Source organism: Talpa occidentalis, unplaced genomic scaffold (assembly GCF_014898055.3).
Source record: "Talpa occidentalis isolate TD23 unplaced genomic scaffold, MPIMG_talOcc4v2.1 talOcc4.6, whole genome shotgun sequence".
In the NCBI taxonomy this organism is placed as follows: Eukaryota; Metazoa; Chordata; class Mammalia; order Eulipotyphla; family Talpidae; genus Talpa; species Talpa occidentalis.
The window spans coordinates 40,320,711-40,339,793 of NW_023604972.1; the positions used below are offsets into that span (position 1 = coordinate 40,320,711).

The 19,083-nt window shown below is 34.8% G+C and overlaps 1 protein-coding gene across 9 annotated transcripts in view; it reads right to left on the bottom strand.

The window, feature by feature from the left end:
* CSN2 (casein beta) overlaps positions 1–19,083 on the bottom strand; it is a 308,148-nt gene that overhangs the window by 43,670 nt on the left and 245,395 nt on the right. The window contains exon 1 of one of the 9 annotated variants that reach the window (XM_037529298.2): positions 2,285–2,310. The exons of the other annotated variants lie outside the window; for them this stretch is intronic. The gene's annotated coding sequence lies outside the window, so the exon portion shown is untranslated. Of the gene's footprint in view, positions 1–2,284; positions 2,311–19,083 lie in introns of those variants that run through there. 9 annotated transcript variants of the gene reach the window in all.

Consider the following 19,083-nt stretch of genomic DNA (forward strand, 5'->3'; position numbering starts at 1 on the left):
AAGTTCCTTGATTTCCCTCTGGAAATAAATACTAAATCTATTATTCTCTTCACTTTCTATCTAAAGTGGATTTCCCAAGCCTGTTAGCTTTTAAAATCAGCTATCAACTGTAGAAGATTCAAGGATTAGTTACGTTAAGTCTCAAATAGTCAAAGGATTATTTAGTCTGGGATCAATGTTTCCCTGACAATCTACTTCAATAAAAAAATCTTGTAGGTTTCTGATCTATTTGCTTTCACTCAATTATATGCCCCAGTAACTAAACAGAAATAACTATTTCCTAAATAGAATAAATGATTTCCTAAAATAAATTCCTGTTACCCTGTGCTGCTTTTTCTTAATTTGATGGTAACTTCAATGAAGTTTTGGGGAGAAATAAGTGAGAATATGAGATCATCAACCTGATCTTTTTCCCAGAATCATGATATTCAACTAGTGTACTTGTTTGTCCTTTGTTACTCAGAGTGTTTTAAATCCTATTACTTGTTTTCACGGTGTCTATAGCTTTCTAACACTACAACATCCTACCATTTGGTTTTCCCTCTATTTTTATGTCTTCTTGTAAACAGACAATTCTTTCCTAAATTCATTTACTTATTGTAATATTTCATCATATGCAGACAATATCAACATATTAGCAAGATTGTATTTTCCAGTTACTTCCTAAGAGTTTCTAGCTTACCTGATGGTGGACATGTAGTCACTTATGTCACTCAAAGATTTAATCAGATGCTTTGATAAAAAAGTCTCCTGATCTAGTTTCTTTTTTTTTTTTTTAAATTGGCTTTTAAATGCATATTTAACTACTGCTCATTTCTCAAATTATTTAGAACCCATATGGGACAGAAATAACTGAACCCCACTAAATGCCAGAATGGATTATAAAACCCCTGGATAAAAATTCCTTAGGCACTATTATCCCTTAACTGAACTCATCTGTTATTATATTCACCCTCCTCATCCCAGAGCAAAGTAAGACAGAATCCTGTAAATAATAATGTCTTCACAACTCCCACTTACCCTTATTTTTTTGTTTTTAAAAAGACAAACACATATCTCAATACAACAGTAACTAAACTGTAACAACAGCAGAAGATCGCATAAATCTTAGTGACTAACCCTCTTTTTGTTCTACGGTTAATGTAATTCTAGACTCACTGTCTTTCTGAATCTTAATAAACAAGTAAACAAGAGAATTTTGTTTCCAAATGTATTTTTTTTTAAGATTTAGTTATTCATTTTACACAAGAACCAGGGTACAGGCCAGCTGCACAGGAGGGTGAGAGGATTCACCAGAGACAGAGCCGGGAACAGAGCAGGCAGACTGACAAAGTACATTGCTGAGGGGAGCAGTGGGTGTGGCAGGAGAGGTCTGTGGCACCATGTGGGACCCTCACCAGCCAGCCGGGATCGAACTTGCACTGCAAAGGCTGCGGACAGCTTCACGGTGCAGTGCTCAACTGCCTGCGCCACCAGGGGAGGCCCGTATTTTTTTTTAAAGATTTATTTATTCATATATACAAGAACCTGGGTACAGGCCAGATGAGTGGGAGGGTGAGAGGATTCACCAGAGACAGAGTGGGGAGCAAAACAAACGGATCTACTGCAATACACTGCTGAGGGGAGCAGCAGGTGAGATAGGAGAGGTCTACCGCACCATGTGGGAATCTCCCTGGTGGGCCGGGATCAAACTTGCGCTGCAGAGGCTGCGGACAGCCTCACAGTGCTGCGCTCAACAGCCTGCGCCACCAGGGAGGCCCTTCCAAATGTATTTATTAAGAGACATTGCCACGGAAATGAAATATGAAGTTGTAAGAGAGCACACAAAAGTTATGGAAAAACAGCCTGGAACTTCAAGGAAATAAAAATTACATCATGTGAAAAGTGGATGCAGAATACAGGGGACTTAACCTGAAAAAGAGAAGCTTATTTTATAATTATTTTTAACTGAGATAATATTGGGGTAATCCCATTAGGTATTACCACCATAGTGCACCCATCACCAACGCATTCCAACGTATTCCACCACCACAGAACATTGTGTCTCCTTCCATCTTTGTTCTTTTTCCTCCCCCATCCCTCCTCCCCACCTGAGGGTCTCAGTTCTATAGTAAGGGTTAGTTTTACAGCTTGTCTTTATCTGAATGTTAATTTAGTGACTTTATGTTCCACATATTAGTAACACTGTCCAGTATTTATCTTTCTTCTTCTGACTTATTTCACTTAGCATAGCAGTATCTTCTCAAACTTCAAGCATGTTGCACCACAAATGGCATAAATTTACCTTTTTTGATAACTGGCATTCCATTGTGTATAGACACCACATCTTGGTCCATTTAGGTTGTTTCCATAGTTTAGCTGTAGGAAATAGCACTGCAGTAAACATGCAAGGGCAAGTTTCCTTTCGAATAGTGTTTTTTTTTGAGTTTTTTGGACAGATGTCTAAGAGTGGAATTACTGGATTGAATGGCAGATCCAGGTTTAATGTTTTGGAGACACTTTCATACTGCTTTCCAAAGGCTGCACCAGTTGGCAATCCCAGCAGCATTGTAAGAGGGTTCCCTTTTCTCTATATTCTTGTTTCTAAGAGAACATGATAGCTGGTTCCAAATATCTGAAAGATTTTTACAATTTCATGGAAAGTTGCATTATGTTGTTATGTAACAAATCCAGACATAATTACTCAAAATGTGCTAACATTTGAACAATCAGGACTATCTTGAAATGAACAGGTTTGAAGTAAATGAATTTTTAATCTCTGGCTTTATTCAAGTACAGACAAAAGGCAATGTTAAGGTTCAGGCTCTGACTGTATAGTTGTAGTAAATTAGTTTTAACCAGATGAGTATTTAACACAATGAGATATTTACAAAAAAAAAAAAAAAATAGGTGCTAACACTTCATATTCCATTTTATACATTGTGATTCCTATCAACAGTTTGCTCAAAAAAAAGATGAACAGCCATCTAAAAGCCACAGCAGCATGAGTTTGATCCTCGGTCAGGGGGCTGACACACATGGTGCACCAGAGATCTCCTGCCTCGCCTGCTGCTTTCCTCAGCACATCTGCCTGTTCTGTTCCCTACTCTGTCTCTGGTGAATCCTCTCACCCCTGCATCTACGGCCTGCACCCCAGCTCTTGTATGCATAAATAAATCTTTAACAAAACAAAAGAAAATTTTGAAAATGCTCATATAAATAACATCTGATACCTACCAACTTAGTTAACTGCAATCTCATAAAGAAATTCAGTCACTCTCATTGGTCTGCAATTTTTCCTTATGTATACTCAAATAGATCTGTCATGTCCTACACTCAGATTATCCATATTTTTATTTACAGACATACCACCCTTGACAAGCTTAGGATGAAATTTTGGAAATTAGCCGAGTTGAGAGACAGCTCTAACATAGTCTTGTTTCTTTGAAAGACAAATATGGCAGTTTGTGAAAAAAGAATAATTCCATTTAAAGAAACAAATAGATGTAGCTTCCAAGACATGGCCTGTTGATTGCTACCTGTGTTTACATCAAAAGTTGAGAGAATCCATTATGAACATTTGCTGCGATGTTCAAAATTCCATTATTAGACAATCAGTCTAGTTAATACATTATCTAGTGATTTCTTGTTAAGGTCAACTAACACATTACCCCATTGCTAACCATTAGCACAGACTCACTTGAGCTCAAAGAGCTTAACAAACATTTACTGAGTGCCTGCTTTAGTCCAGACCTGGTAACAGGTCATTGGGAAAAAAAAATAAATCAATTGCAGCAACCACTCAAGAGGAAAACCTTTGTGATTTGTTGAAGTATTTTTATTCCTTCAAAATCAAAGCAAAACAAAACAAAAAACAAAATCAGAAGTAGGTCCAGTCCTTAGACAGTCCTAGTTAATAGAGGGGAGTTCTATTATCATTTTGTGTCCTGGCTCTCACAATTTTTAGTTTTACAATATTAGGCATGTAAAGTAACTCTAAAACACTCTGAAAAATGGGCATACTAATATCATGATTTCAACACTTCTCACTCGCAGCATCAAAAAACTGAAGTGTGATTCATCAACTTTCTTTAAATATATGAAAGCAACATATAGCTCCTCTGAGCTTCAGGTTTTTTCATCTTCAAAAAGAAGATAATGCTTATAATTTTAATATTGGTGAAAGAATATAGTAAAGAATTTAGCATAGTATATCCATTCAAAGTCTCACATTAAATTATTATGAAATCATTTAACAGAATATAAGTCTCCACTTACAATTAAAATGTACCTGAAGGTCATTTTCAATTCATAGACAAGTAATCTTTAAATATAGAGTTAATGCCTTCTACTCAGCTTCAACAGTTTCATACTAGTTATTTCACAGATATGTGACAGAATCAACCCCTTGAAAATTATGATATTTTTGGAAAAGTGAAAAGAAAATTGTAATAAATTAATGAGGGAAATATTAGTTTTTATTAAATAGTTCTAAGTAATTCTCAATTATTTTGTCTTACCAGTTGCATTGTCATATATTAAAATATTCAACTATGTGAAAAATATTAATACCTGAACAACCTAATTTTAATAACAAAAATTCACTCAAGAAAACTCAAAACTTCTATGCACTAAATCAATGAAAAGTTAGAATTTTTACCTTCTCACAATGCCTGAAGTAGAATAGTAAGTATATGCCCCCACCCCACCACTTCCTTTCTTTTACTCTTCCTCTCTTTTATTTCCTCAGGCTTTTTAAAGTTGATAATATCAAGTTTAAAGCAGTCATCAAAGATTAAAACCAGTAAGAGAAAAATTGGATTTATTTTATCTCATGTTATATTCCACTTTTTAAAGGTACTCACAGGTTCCAAATGTGAGACAAAACTGATACCATTTGAATTAAGATACATTACAATACTAGTTAGTAAAGAGAGGGGAAAAGTTGATACAATTTTAACATTTTTAAGAAAAGATATTCTACAAACAGATTTTATATCCTTTTTGTGGCTAGATTGTTGAAATGCTTAGAGCTACTATTACTTTTCATTTTTTCCTCAAAACTCTGAGAGTTTAGTCTACAGCAATATCTTCTTGTTTCGTTACCAGATTAGACAAAGACTTATAAATACATTCAATTATATAAACAATGTTTTGCTTCTTCAGAGACAAGTGAAATTTAAGCAACACTTTTCCCTTATACCCAAACCTGTATCTTGTACTATTTTAAGACAGATATATCAAACTAACCAACCCAATATAAAGGTAATAGTAAATAAACTAAATTCACATAAATATAAAAATATTATTGAAAAATTAAGTATAGGTTATCATATTTTAAAAAGACACTAATACTAATTGATAAAAATCTGGACAATAAAAATAATCAAGTGCTAGGCTCCTAGGACTAAAAGCAAAATATGTCTGCCAGTGAAATATGGTGAATTATGATAAGAATAAACCCTACTTGTGTGCATGATACCCAATAAAGTATAGGTTTTGCTGGGAATTCTTAACCCAATCTTACATTCCTGCTATTTTCCTGAAGATTTACTAAGATGAAACTGAAAACTCGTGGTATAGTACAAACATTACTCAGTTACCTACACTTACAAATCATAGTGAGTACAGGAAGTTATTAAAAGTCTTTCACAAAGTGGAGTATTAAGAAGATACTGTCACTTTAGAAAGATAACCTACTTGCAAGCTAGATTTATCCTTACTAAGAAATATAAAGATATCACAGGACTCAAAAATATTATGCAAAAGTGATGAATTAAATCTCTTTTTGATTGATATGACAAAATAAACAATACTTTTCTTAATATAAAAATACTTTTTGGGGTCTGCAGATGTTCAGAAAATAATTACATATGATAGTGGGGTTAAGAAGTCAAAGTATAAAATAAAGAAGGAAATCTTACATTCAGAAAAGACCACAGTATTGCTGAAGACCAGTCTTTTTTTTTTTTTTTTTAGATTTATTTATTTATTTATTTATTTAAACAAGCACTGGGTACAGTCAGAAGTAAGGGAGGGTGAGAGAATTCACCAGAGCCAGAGCAGGGAGCAGAACAGGCAGACAGACGAAATACACTGCTGAGGGGAGAGGTGGGCGGCAGGAGAGGTCTGCGTGCCATGTTGGACCATTGCCCGGTGGCCAGGGATCGAACCGGCGCTGCAGAAGTTGCGGGCAGCTTCGCAAGCCAGCACTCAACTGCTGCGCCACTGGGGAGGCCATGAAGACAAGTCTTAAGTACTTTTTACTAAAATAAAGGAGGACAATAGGATGTGGAGAATGTAAATGATGAAAGGTGAATTTGGTCACTTCATGATATCTCCAGAAATTTTAAATCATTAGTTCTGGAAAGAATGAGACCACATTTGGAAAATCAAAGTAACTCTTTACATTTGATCAAAAGTACTTATAAATATACTACTTTTAAACATTAGTTATCTATATGAAGGAACAGTAGCCTTATAATAGGGATTAGATGCATTGTTTAAAAAAACTATCCTTCATCTACCAAAGGACACAAAAACATTGATTCAAAAGATCACCTGTACCCCTATGTTTATTGCAGCACGATTTACAATAGGTAAAACCCAGAAACAACCCAAATGCCCAAAATTAAATGACTGGATCAAGAAGATGTGGTACATATACACAATGGAATATTATTCAGCAATCAAAAAAAGATAAACTCATGCCATTTGCAGCAACATGGATGGAGCTAGAAGGCATTATTCTTAGTGAAATTAGTCAGAAGGAAAAGAAAAATATCGGATGGTTTCACTTATAGCAGGAATATAGGGGAACCAAATAAGACATCAGTGTAAAAAAGCAGTAACAGTACAAAACACAACAAAGCAAAAATGGACAATTATAAGTCAGAGACATCCTGCAGGGGAGGAGGGAGAGGGATCAGAGGGAGGGAGGGAGGACCACAGGGGACTGAGGTGATGGTGCACAGGTGCATTGGTGAAGGAAACTCTATGGGGACTGCACCTGAGGGGGTGGGGGAGCAAATATTGTTCAAAAATGAACAATGATGTAAAAAATAAAAAAGTTTAAAACAAAAGTTTAAAAAAATCTATCCGTCATAAGCCTTCATAGGTCTCAGAACCACAGTTTTAGAGTATGTACTAAAACAACACAGCCCAAAATTCCTCTCCAACTCTCATTACAATTCTATATTCTCTGCTCTCTCGTCCTCAATTCCTCTTCACATTCTGCCCCTTTATTCCCCCTTTTCTTCCTCCTCCCCCTCTTTCCCTTTCCCTTCTCTAGTCGGCATAAAAGTCACCTTAGGATCTTGCTAGATTGCAGATTCTGATTCAGTGGGTTCAATGGAGTCTGAGATTCTACATTTCCAAAAGGATACCAGGTAGTGCTGACATTATCGGTCCAGAGACCACATTTGTGCGCCAAGGCTATCCAGAGGGGCCCAGACAACCTGGTCACTGTGATTCTATGCCCTTATCTTTCCTCCCTCAAGGCCAGTTAAAGCCATTCAGGAAATAAGTCTCAATATAAAGCAGAAGTTTACCAAATAAAACTTTTCAATAACAGAATCCACTAGTTAGACTTGCTCAGACTATCAGAATCCATGCATACACCAGATATACACAAGTAAGTGACCAAAATACAAAAGAAAGCCCTGATTTCTTTCCAGTGCCTATGTCTATTAAAATTTTGTTGCTTAAGAAGGCTATTGTGGGCCTCCCTGGTGGTGCAGGCAGATGAGCGCAGCTCTGTGAAGCTGTCCACAGCCTCTGCAGCACCAATTTGATCCCCACCGGCCTCAGTTGAATCCACATGGCAAGCAGACCTCTCCTGTCTCTCCTGCTTCTCCCCTCAGCAGTGTATTTTGTCAGTCTGCCTGTTCTGTTCCCTGCTCTGTCTCTGGTGAATCCTATTACCTTCCTGTGCATCTGGCCTGGCCTGGCCTGTACCCCAGTTCTTGTATAATAAATCTTTAAAAAAAAAAAAAAGGCTATTGCTCCTCAAGAGGAATAAATTCTAAACACAATGCACAGTGTGGTGACTAAAATTAATAATTATGTATTATACACTTTTAATTTGCTGAGAGTATATCACAAGTACTCTTACAACAGATGAAAAATAGTAACCAAGTGATATGATAGAAATGTTAATTAGCTTGATAATGGTAATCAATTCACAACATAGATGCATATCAAACCATATAATATAGCTTAAATATATATAATTTTATTTATCAATCTTAGCTCAATAAAGTTGGGAGGAAATTAAAGTAAAATTAGGTGAAATTCATTTTTTTGCAAGTAAAATGAGTGCTAGCCTAATAAACCACAGAGGAAAGACTGATTAGCATATAATTGCGGTTAAAATCATGAAGTAATTATGCAAAGTAATTAATTCTTTGACAACTACAAATGAAAAATATGGTTATGCACATGAACATGGGATTCAAATATGACCTCTGCAAATCCCTTCATCTCCTTTCAATCCTGATACTAAATATTCTTTGATACAAAGGAATTTGCACATTAAAAAGCAGAAAAATATTTTTGTATATAATTTCAACTCCAGCAGTCTTGTAAGCTCCATATCTAGCACAAATTCCTCCTGAAAAAAACAGTCTCTCAATGGTGGAAGTATGAAAATTTCAAAATCATCTTTCACAGTGCTATTTTATGTACATCAAAACATATCAGTCCCTATAGGCAGAAATCAATTTCCTAGACACTTAATTATCCTCATTGTTTCCCTGAGATACCCTATAAATCTTCCAAACATTACAAATTACAAATCTAGACATAGTAATATGAATCTTAATTAAATTTTACATAAGATAGACATATTGACTTTATATATTTATAGAAAGAAATTTAGGGCCTCCCCAGTGGCGCAGAGGTTGGGTGCTGGGCTGCCAAGCTGCCTGCAGCCTCTGCTGTGCCTGTTCGATCCCCAGTCGCTAGCGAGGGTCCCACATGGTGGGCAGACCTCTCCTGCCATGCCCACTGCCCCCCTCAGCAGTGTGCTTTGTTGGTCTGCCTGTTCTGTTCCCCACTCTGGCTCTGGTGAATTCTCTCACCCTCCTGTCCTTCTGACTATACCCAGTGCTTGTATAAATAAATAAATAAATCTTTAAAAAATAAATAAAAATAAATTTATATTTATTATCTGTATCTTCCTAATTTAGAATGAAATGAATTTTTGCCTATCTCAAGAGAGTTGTTCTGTACAGGAATAGGAATGATCAAGAAAATGATACTAAATAAAAGATTATTTTCAATGCTACATCTCCAGAGATAATTACAAAATTATTTTCTTTAACAAACTTTAGTGGTCCAAGGATCTAAAACCTGTTCCCTTGTACCTCAATATATGCTCATCTCTTCCTATTCTATTCCTATCTAAATTGGTCTCTCAAAAATACTTTAGCAATATGAGGTGACCTTTTACAAATCACCTTTTCTTTCTGGGGGTAGTCTGCACTTCCATCTCTTACCTGAGATCATAAATCCCTAGCACTTACTCATTTAGATAAATGTTTAAACATTCCTTTACAAGAAAAGGTAGCATTTAAACAGAGGTCAAAACTCTACATTTGAACAGAGTCCAAAAGTTCTAGCGAAAATGAAAACACACTTTCAGGGAGAAAATTCTGGTGATCAGCCTAACTTATGGATGAAATAACAATCTGGCCATTGATATTGTCAAGCTACATAAACAACTGACAAAAATACTATTCAATCATGCCTTTAGGTAGGTACACAGGTGACTGGCCTCAGATCTGTCCTATTGAGCTTTAGTGAAGCAATAATATTATCATTGTCCAAGATATTTTGAATCAGCCACTGGGTTTATTTGCAGTGAATTCAGTTCTTTTGACTTTTCCTCGTGTCTTTGTTTCCTTTGGCTTTTCTGTTTGGCAAACAACATGCCTCTGTTCTTATTTGTGAATGTCCACATTGATTTTGTCATCACATTTATTTTCTTTGTACTAAACTTTAATATCCGGTATACGCCTTGGGTGATTTTGCCTTTTGTCGGCACAAATGACCTTAGTTTATAGCCTTCTTCGTGGAATGTTTATGTAAGTTGGATACACCTCCTAATGTTATCATGGGGCTTGAAGCTTGATTTTGTAAGCTTCAGAGTTGGCGTCAATTTCCTACTAGATTTTAAAATTCTAAAAACCTGCAGATAAAAATCAGATTTTAACTGATTCTCACAAGGGATACCCATGATGACTTATCTTTCAAAAGGCCCTAATTATTGGCTTGCTTAGTTAACAGTAAATACCAAGCAAAAGGCATCTATTTATCACATAGTATACTTTATAATTAGGTTTCTACAGATACAAAATTCTTTTGACAGTAGCAACCTGAATATTTTCTGGATTTTACCTCCATACTTACAGAAAAAAAAGCATCCAGTTATGATTACCAATGAGCACCATAACCACAAATCCATGCAGCATAATTTGTCCCTTAACCCTCGCATCTGCAGTCTTTCAAATTCTTCAACATATCCAGTGACTAAAGTTAAGTTTGATATGTAGCTATTTGGAATGTATTTCATATGGATCTACCATATCTGGAAATTTATAATGTAGTGTGATAAAATAAAGGGTATATTTTCTACTAGGAAAGAGTTACACTGAAAAAAAATATAATAATAATACACCTAAATATATATAGCTAGTGAAGATAGTGCCCCCACGTGGTGATGTACAAGTACATACTGCACAAACCAGTAAATACCTAACCTGCCTTATGACTGACGTCAAGGCCTGGGGCTCATCTTGTGCTCATGAAAGCCTTTGTTAATTGATTTAGTCTTAAAACTTATTTCAGTACAATATATTAAATAGTATAGTACAATCAGTTGGACTAGCACTTAAAATAATAGTTCATTTAATAAATCACAGAAATACTTAGTAAAACACATTAATGTAATCAGATTTACCAGTTACTGGACTCAAGTATTTAAGTCTGATTTCATATTTCATTGAGTAAATTTCCTTACATTTTCATAATTCTACCTAAACTATTTGTCCAAAATTAAATAAATAGGAAGAAAAATTTGATTCTGTAAATATATAATATCAGCACCATATACTCTCTCTCACTCTTCTTCTCTCTCTCTATACACACACAGACACACACCTTACACAAGCATTATTTCATTAGGGATTGTTTGACATGTGAACTGTAAGTTATTCTTCTCAAGACAATAGAAAGATATTTATTCAACCATCACCCCATCAAGCACCAACAAATAGTATCATAATTTGTCAAGTTCACTGACTCTATTCATACTTCATGAACCTGAGGATTTTGTATTGTTAAACAAAATTATTAACAAAATACATACAAGCATATATTCAAGAATGGAACCTTGAAGTAGATGATAGTATTTCATGAGTGAAGTAAAGTTATAATTAGAAATCACAGAGAAGTGATAGCTTCAAGACTATCATTAAATCAGTGGATCTCAGAAATATGCTAAAAATATACCAATAACAGAATTTATAGAACTTGACATTTAAAGGAAGCTTGTGCTGTGATTGGTCACTGAATTAATTACCTGTTATAGAAATTGAGTCACAATGCAGGAGTTAGGAAGTTGAAATGAATGAAGTAGGAATGCTAGCAATATTAATAATAATGATGGCTATAGCTTCAGTTAATGAGTGTCCATTATAAGTCATAGAGTAATAGAATATTCTTAGACTGCATTTTAATTCTCATAATGGTCACACAAGAAGACATTAGCCTTATTTTACAGATCAGAAAATTAGAGGCTGAAAATGTTGGTTATTCATTTGAATTTGCATAGGTAATAAAAATATCATAGAGCCAGGATGTCTGATGCCAATACAACTCATTGCCCCTACCAGAAAAGAAAATGGATGTTAATATGCTAGGAAAAATCTTCAGTAGAATTACAGGACATAATTCATTTAGATGGAATACAAAAAGGATTGTGGAAGTGGGAAGTTGAAAACATAAATAAGAAAACTTCCCAAACTTCCATATTGTTTTCCATAAGACTGGACCAGTCTACACCCCACCAAGAGTGTACAAGGGTCCTGTTTTCTCAACATCCTTGCCAACATTTGTTGTTTCTGGATTTTTTTTGACATTAACCATTCTCATAAGAGTGAGGTGGTATTCCATTGTGATTTTGATTGCATTTCCCTGATGATAAGTGATAGGGAGCATTTTATCATATGCCTGTTGGCCATCTGCTTGTCTTCTTTAGAGAAGTATCTTTTTAGCTCTTCTATACATTTTTTTGATTTGGTTGTTTTCTGTTTGCAGCACTATTTATTCCATAGCCAAGTTATGGAAACAAACTAATTGCCCAACAACAGAGGTATAGATTAAAATGATGTGGAATAGCTGGAATTTTACTCAGCTATTTAAAAAAAAAAAGATGAAATCTTGCCATTCATGGCAACATGGATAAAAATGGAGGAGACTAAGCTAGGTGAAATAAGTCAAGAAGAGAAAGACAAATATTGGATGTTTTCACTCAGAATTGCTAAAACTAAACCAAAACAAACCCTAGAAATATGACTGCAGAATTGAGGTTACTACAGGGGGAGGTTGAGGATGGGAACAAAGGAGGGGACCCAGTGGTCTTTAGTAAAAGGATATGGGTGCTGTGGAAGTGGGTGTGGTACAGAGACATATATCTGAGGAGGTGTGAACCTGTTCCCCTAAATCAAATATAGTATCGTAAGCCCATATTACCTCAATAATAAAAAAATTAAAATTAGGAGAAAACTAAAAAAAAAATTAGAAAGAAAACTTATTGAACTCTGATATAAATTTTTAATTCCATCTAGAATCAAAATATATTTAAAATGTTTTTGCATAAGTTTCAATTTGCAAGTCCCTGTAAAAGAATATCAGAGTTAGAAAACTTAATAAATTGTTATCCTTATCCTGTGAAATCAGTAAGATCCTTTAAAATGTCAAGTGACTTTTTGGTCTCGCTGACAGTAAAAAGCAAATTCAGGAATCTTCTCTTCACAATTTTCTTATGCATAGATAGAGCACTAATAAGTTATAAGGCTTTATCACCTGTATAGGTTAACAGCTTGGGACTCACAAGTTTTGCTTAAAATGCTCTTCAGGCTCAGCTACTGTTTCTGCCAAAAACTATGGCCTAAGGTGGGTCTGGTTTGCAATTGAGACTTATAACGATCTCACCTTTTCCAACTGGCAGAATATAACCTTGATTCTTTCATATTTTTCACATTAAAGGCAAAAAAGCAATGTATCTGTTTTCTAGAAACTTCTACCAAGAACTTCTTAAAATCACAATGGAACTGCCAGAGATTTCTAAAACACATTCTCCTAAACTTATACCATTAGCTCTAGGTCACATTTTTACAATTATTCCTTTTTGGACTTGAATTGTGACTATCTGTGCCAAAGGAATTTTTCTCTGAAGATTGATCTTACCTTGGAAACTAGAGTTAGACCTCTAAAGCATCTAGGAAATATAAAACTAGAAAGTTCATTCTCCCATCCAATATAAAATGATTCAATACTCTTTAACTTACATAGAGAGATATATTAAAAGTGTTCTCAAAATTCTACTTGGAGATATTACTTGTTTATTCCAGCTTTCAGCTATTTTGAGCTTAGAAGTTGTGTGGCCACAAGCAAATGCAAATTGCTTATTTCAACAAAAAGTTCCAGTGACTATGTTTCATTGGACAAATAATTAACATGACTATTTAGCAAATTTTACCTTCCAGAGAATCAGGATATGTAATTACTGAAGAAAGAGCACCCAAGTGGTTAGATATCTGCTGTCCTTGCAACCAAACATGCATTCTGCCTCAAAATTATTTCCCACAAATTGTTTCATTTTTGTGGGTTAAGTGAGTCATTTCAACCCAACCTAACACTTAAAGTCTAGGATGAGACAAAAACATTCATCCTCATTTTGCAAACCATTACACAGCATTTGTTCATGGACAATTTTATTATCCTTTATAGAGATTAACTGCCAATTTAGTAAATCTTTCTCATCCATTTATCTTCTGCATTGGAACTCATTTTGTAGCACTTTTAATTTATCTCTAAAGCCTGGTAAGTGACAGCATAAAATAACATTTTCCATGGTAAGATAAAGGAAGCTTCACAACAGAAAGGAAGACTTCATTAATAAATTATCAGTAAAGGTGAAGTTTCTTAAACTGTTTGGTATGGATGTTATACCAGAATACAAAAGGAAAAAAAAAAAAAACATTTACAGAAATACAGGTTCATATTGATCAAATCAATGCCACAACACTTTACAATTCACTAAATGAGATTTTAAAATGTGCACATATGTGATATTGCAAACATTACTATATAGAATTGTTAATAAATTATGTGTTTCAATATATTATGATTAATACAAGGATTTTGCAGTTGGACAATCAACCTCATTTCAGATCCTGATCATGGAATTCATTAACCTGGGATGATTTCTTGGGAAGTTTTCTGATTTTTTTAGTTATCCATATGCTATTCACATATAAAATGAGAATATCAATATCTAAAACCAAAGCTTTGGGAGAATTAATACAGTTTATTGGATTTATGTGAAGTGTTTACTATAATGCCTTCCACAGTCTGTATGTTCAATATCATTCTGAAATAGGTGTTAAACGTGATTCTTTACAGATGTTTAAAGTAAATATTTGTATGTTAGTATACATATCTATATACGGAAAAAGAATGCAAGAGTAGGCATATGCTCTGGAAGTTAACATGTACATTTAGAAATTTAATGAGCTCTCTAATATAGTGATGGATTTAATTCAGAAAGAAAGTAGATCTCTTTTAAGTAATCTTAACTATTTATCAGAAAATTCTTATTTAATAAAACAGAAATTGGTAATTTATAAATGTTTCTGATTACTGAATTTAAAATATTCAACAAAACCTTCTTTATGAAGGAACAATGGGGGATTTTTCACAGAGTTTCTACATTTCTGAAAGAAAGTTATCTGATAAAGAAAGTTGTCTAGGGCACTAGATTATTAGTTCTTGGCTTCTGATGCTCTAAGGATTGTTTTTGCAGGTGGAAGAATTTCTTGGAAGAGGAATAGAGAAAATCAAACTTCCTTCATTGAAATGTGACCAGAACAATAAGCACTGTTATTAGGTGACCTTCATGGTTGGTAATAGCAGGTAGGGCACTTGAACTGTAGACTAGAACAACAATCCCGGATGTGTTTCCTCATATCCTATGAGTTTCTTAAGGCTATTGAAGAAGCAGAAATAAATCATCTAATTTAGTATCTTGATCCTAGAGAACTCCTAATGATCTAGGGTAAAGCTTTGAAAACTCAGAAATAAAGAGCTATTGATTATACAGAAAACATGTCAGAGATAAAATTATTCAATATATCTGGGGAATCTTCAACAAAAGCTGGGAAATTTTAATCAAGAAAATTGTGACATTTACTTAAATGTATTCCCAAAGTACATGGGGGGAAAAAATTATCCAGTATCTTGATCTCAAGCAAACACAAAGAATAGTGCTGCATAATTATTTACTTTGAAAAAAAGACCTCTGAGCTCTATCATTAGAGAGCAAATTTCTTTAGTTCTCTAGGTTTTCTTATAATGATGATCATGATACTTTGCAGATTCTTAGAAGAATCAGTTTTTTAAAAAAGTATTTTGAAAACACAGCCTAAAACCTGATGTATGCCACTAAATAGTTAATTTCACATATCTCTAAATACTTTTGTCCCTAACATAAATTTGAGAATCATCACGTAAAATAATTTTGACCAAGCAACAAAGCTATATAATTTGGACGATTCAAGTATTATTCATTATATGAAAGCATTCGTTTGCTAAAGCTGACTCATACTGCCTCTGAAAATTCCATTTCTAAGTATATAGGCATTTTAAAAGCCAGTTGTTAAACAGTTGGTAACTTAAAATGGGCTCTAGTGGGAATATTTATACTATGAAAATTGGGAGATACTACAGATGAGGGTTTTACTGGTCTTTTTATTATCAGAGATCTGGCTTACCAGCCCACCACTGTGTTGTTAAGGGATGGATTGATAATATATGTTCTCACTTAGTTTTAGTTCAGAGAACTCCTTTTTTTTCAAATATCACAATGGTTCTTTGTTTTCCATGTCTTTTCTTTTACATCAAATGTCCCTCAATTTACCAAGCTAGTCTATGTAAGAGTAAATACTTCTGTGTATTATGCTTCATTATTATCATTCATTAAAATAAAATAAAATACCCAGTGCCAATCTTGTGCCAGACCCTGGGTTGCTCAAAGTGCCTATAGCCTAATGCTTAATTTTACTAATATTGGGTGTTTTTTATATGGCAAGAATATTAATTATCTCAACACTCTATGAGTTATTCCCATTTATTGGAAAGGTTAACTAAGACTCAGAGAAATTCACCCATGATTGTAGTATTTGTTTGTCAGTGTGGGCTAGAGCAAGGCAAAATGACTCTTAAACTCAACCCTATAGAACCCCTTTTGAGATGGAAATAATTTAAAAATTGTTAACAAATGCAACAAACTGCAAGAGGATTTTCGGAAACCAAATTACCATAGCCCTCTGGAGGACTCCAGGAGTTTCTGTGTTAGGTGTGTTGCAGGAACAACACCTGAAAGGGAAGATCCTGTATCTCTGAATCACAAACAATGTTGTAAACCAACTTATCTCAATAATAAGCAAATAATCACCATAGCCCTGTTTCCTCCCAGCTTGGTGCTCCAAATAAGCATACAATGCTAAACTTTCTGGTGTCTTCTTTGCTAAACTTCTGTTAGGGGGAAAAGGATGTCCTAAAGCTAATTCCATACAGGCTTTGTGGACTCCGCCCCCACTCCAGACCAAAGCCAATCCAGGTGCTTCTTCTCCAGGTGAAATTTTGTTCTCTCTCTGAAACATGGGAAAACATGTTTTGCAAGGATGTGGTAGAGGAAAAGTACCATTCTATACAAAATAAAAACAGCAAAACTCTCCCACCATGGATTATATATGTAGTGCATTAGGGTTTTCTGTCCATTATATGAAATAATATTGGATATTATTCATTATACATCTAATCTCTAAAATATATAATAACAAGTCTAATTGGAAGTTTAAGTTAAGATTTTAGGCTGTGGCCTGAGACACAGAAAGAGCATTCACAACAGACCATAACTGAGCCTACTGAACTAAAGGCTATTTCTCAGAAGTATTCTATTCTTTTTAGTGATTCAGAGTTACCTCACTGCAAACCACCCCCTCCCATCAGTAACTGTGTGAAAAATGTTTATGTACATGGCAGAGTAAGGTGACCCAAACCCTACTAATTTAGACCCTCTATCTTACTTACCTCTGCCCACTGGGCATCTTGTGAAACTTCCCCTATCTTATTTGATGAATAGGAATGTTATAGTCCAGTGGTCTTGCTAAACAAAACTAGTCAGAACCCCATCTGTGAGTTCCTGCAAACTAAGCAAGTATTTATATAAACAGCAGCTCAAGATCAAAAGTGAGATTCTCTCTTGAATCTGCCCACACTCACTCGTAAGTATGTATTCTCACCTCCGATAAAGCTTCACTTTTAACTCACCAACTCTGCCACATGAATTCTTCCCTGCACCAAAATCAAGAGTCTCTGGGGTCTCTCCACACCCCTAGGTTCCATTACTTTGAATTATGATCAATTTTTTTGTCACTAAGAGGTAGTATTTTCATGACATAGGTATTGTTGGCCATCTCAGGTTGAGATACCCAGGAAGCAGACTGGATTGGAGATTAACAGGAAGGTAATTTATTAAGGTCCTTGCAATTAACACCAATGAATGGAGCAGAAGGAATCAAGAATAGGGAAAGGGAGAAGTGGAGCTGCCACGTAGTTAACAAAGTCTTCAGTCAAGCCCAAGACGGATTCTGGACCTGGGGTAATGAGAGGACCTGACCTTCAGGAATTAATACTGATGGCCTAAAAGGGAAGAATGCCCTAGTTGGGAGAGGAGGGAGGTGAGTCAAATCTTCAAAAGGATTCTATTGGCAACACTTCCAGAAGCTGGTAAATCCTACATTCCTGAAAGGGGCTCCAGCTGGGATATCACAGCATCCACTCAGCCTGAAACAAAATTCTGAAAAAGAAGAGTCAGAAACTAAAGAGACTGTTATTCCCCATTACTAACTCAAGAGGATAAGATGATATGAATATGGGTGAACAACTGGTCAACACCAGTAATTGAGAATTATTCCAAAGTGGAACAGGCTGACACACTAGTGTCTAGCAGCTCTTTTATCCATATTTGTCTCCATAATTTAGAAAACCAATGTAGAGTCCCATTCATGACACTATTTTTTCATAGATTGCATATGACTTTTTCCTAATTCTGATCCTTCTGTCTGCCAATCTATCTCCCATTTCTGTTCTCGATACAGTGATAATATTTAGCACTCAGTTCTATTTTCCAGCTACAAATATAAGTTTCCTTTCCTTTTCACTGTTCAAGTGTCAAGCAGAAAAAAGATAGACATTTCTAAAACTGCTAATGTATGAATTAAGACATTACAAATGTAGAAATACATAATTAGAAATGACCATTCCTTTTGAGCCAATTTTCCATTTAAGTAAATTAATAATGAGGTAAAATTTTATCATAAAGAACTGTAAATCAATCTAGATAATAATTCTTGTTTGGAATATAAAAGACACTGGATTAACAATTTTGATACATTGTTTATTTGACAAAATGAGATTCTACAAAGTAATTAAACAACAGTGCCTATCAAACAGTGCAATGACTTTTGATATTTGTCAGTGTTATATGTGACATTTAATACCATTTTGAATATGGTGTCTTTGGAATTTCTAAGGAGGAAATTCAATTGTTCAACAAATTATGCAATTGTTATGCAGTTGTTATGCAATTGTTCAACAAATAATAGTGTTGGTTTTTTTTTAAAGATTTATTTATTTATTTATACATGCACTGGGTACAGTCAGAAGTGCGGGAGGGTGAGAGAATTCACCAGAGCCAGAGCGGGGAACAGAACAGGCAGCCTGATGAAATACACTGCTGAGGAGAGCAGTGGGCAC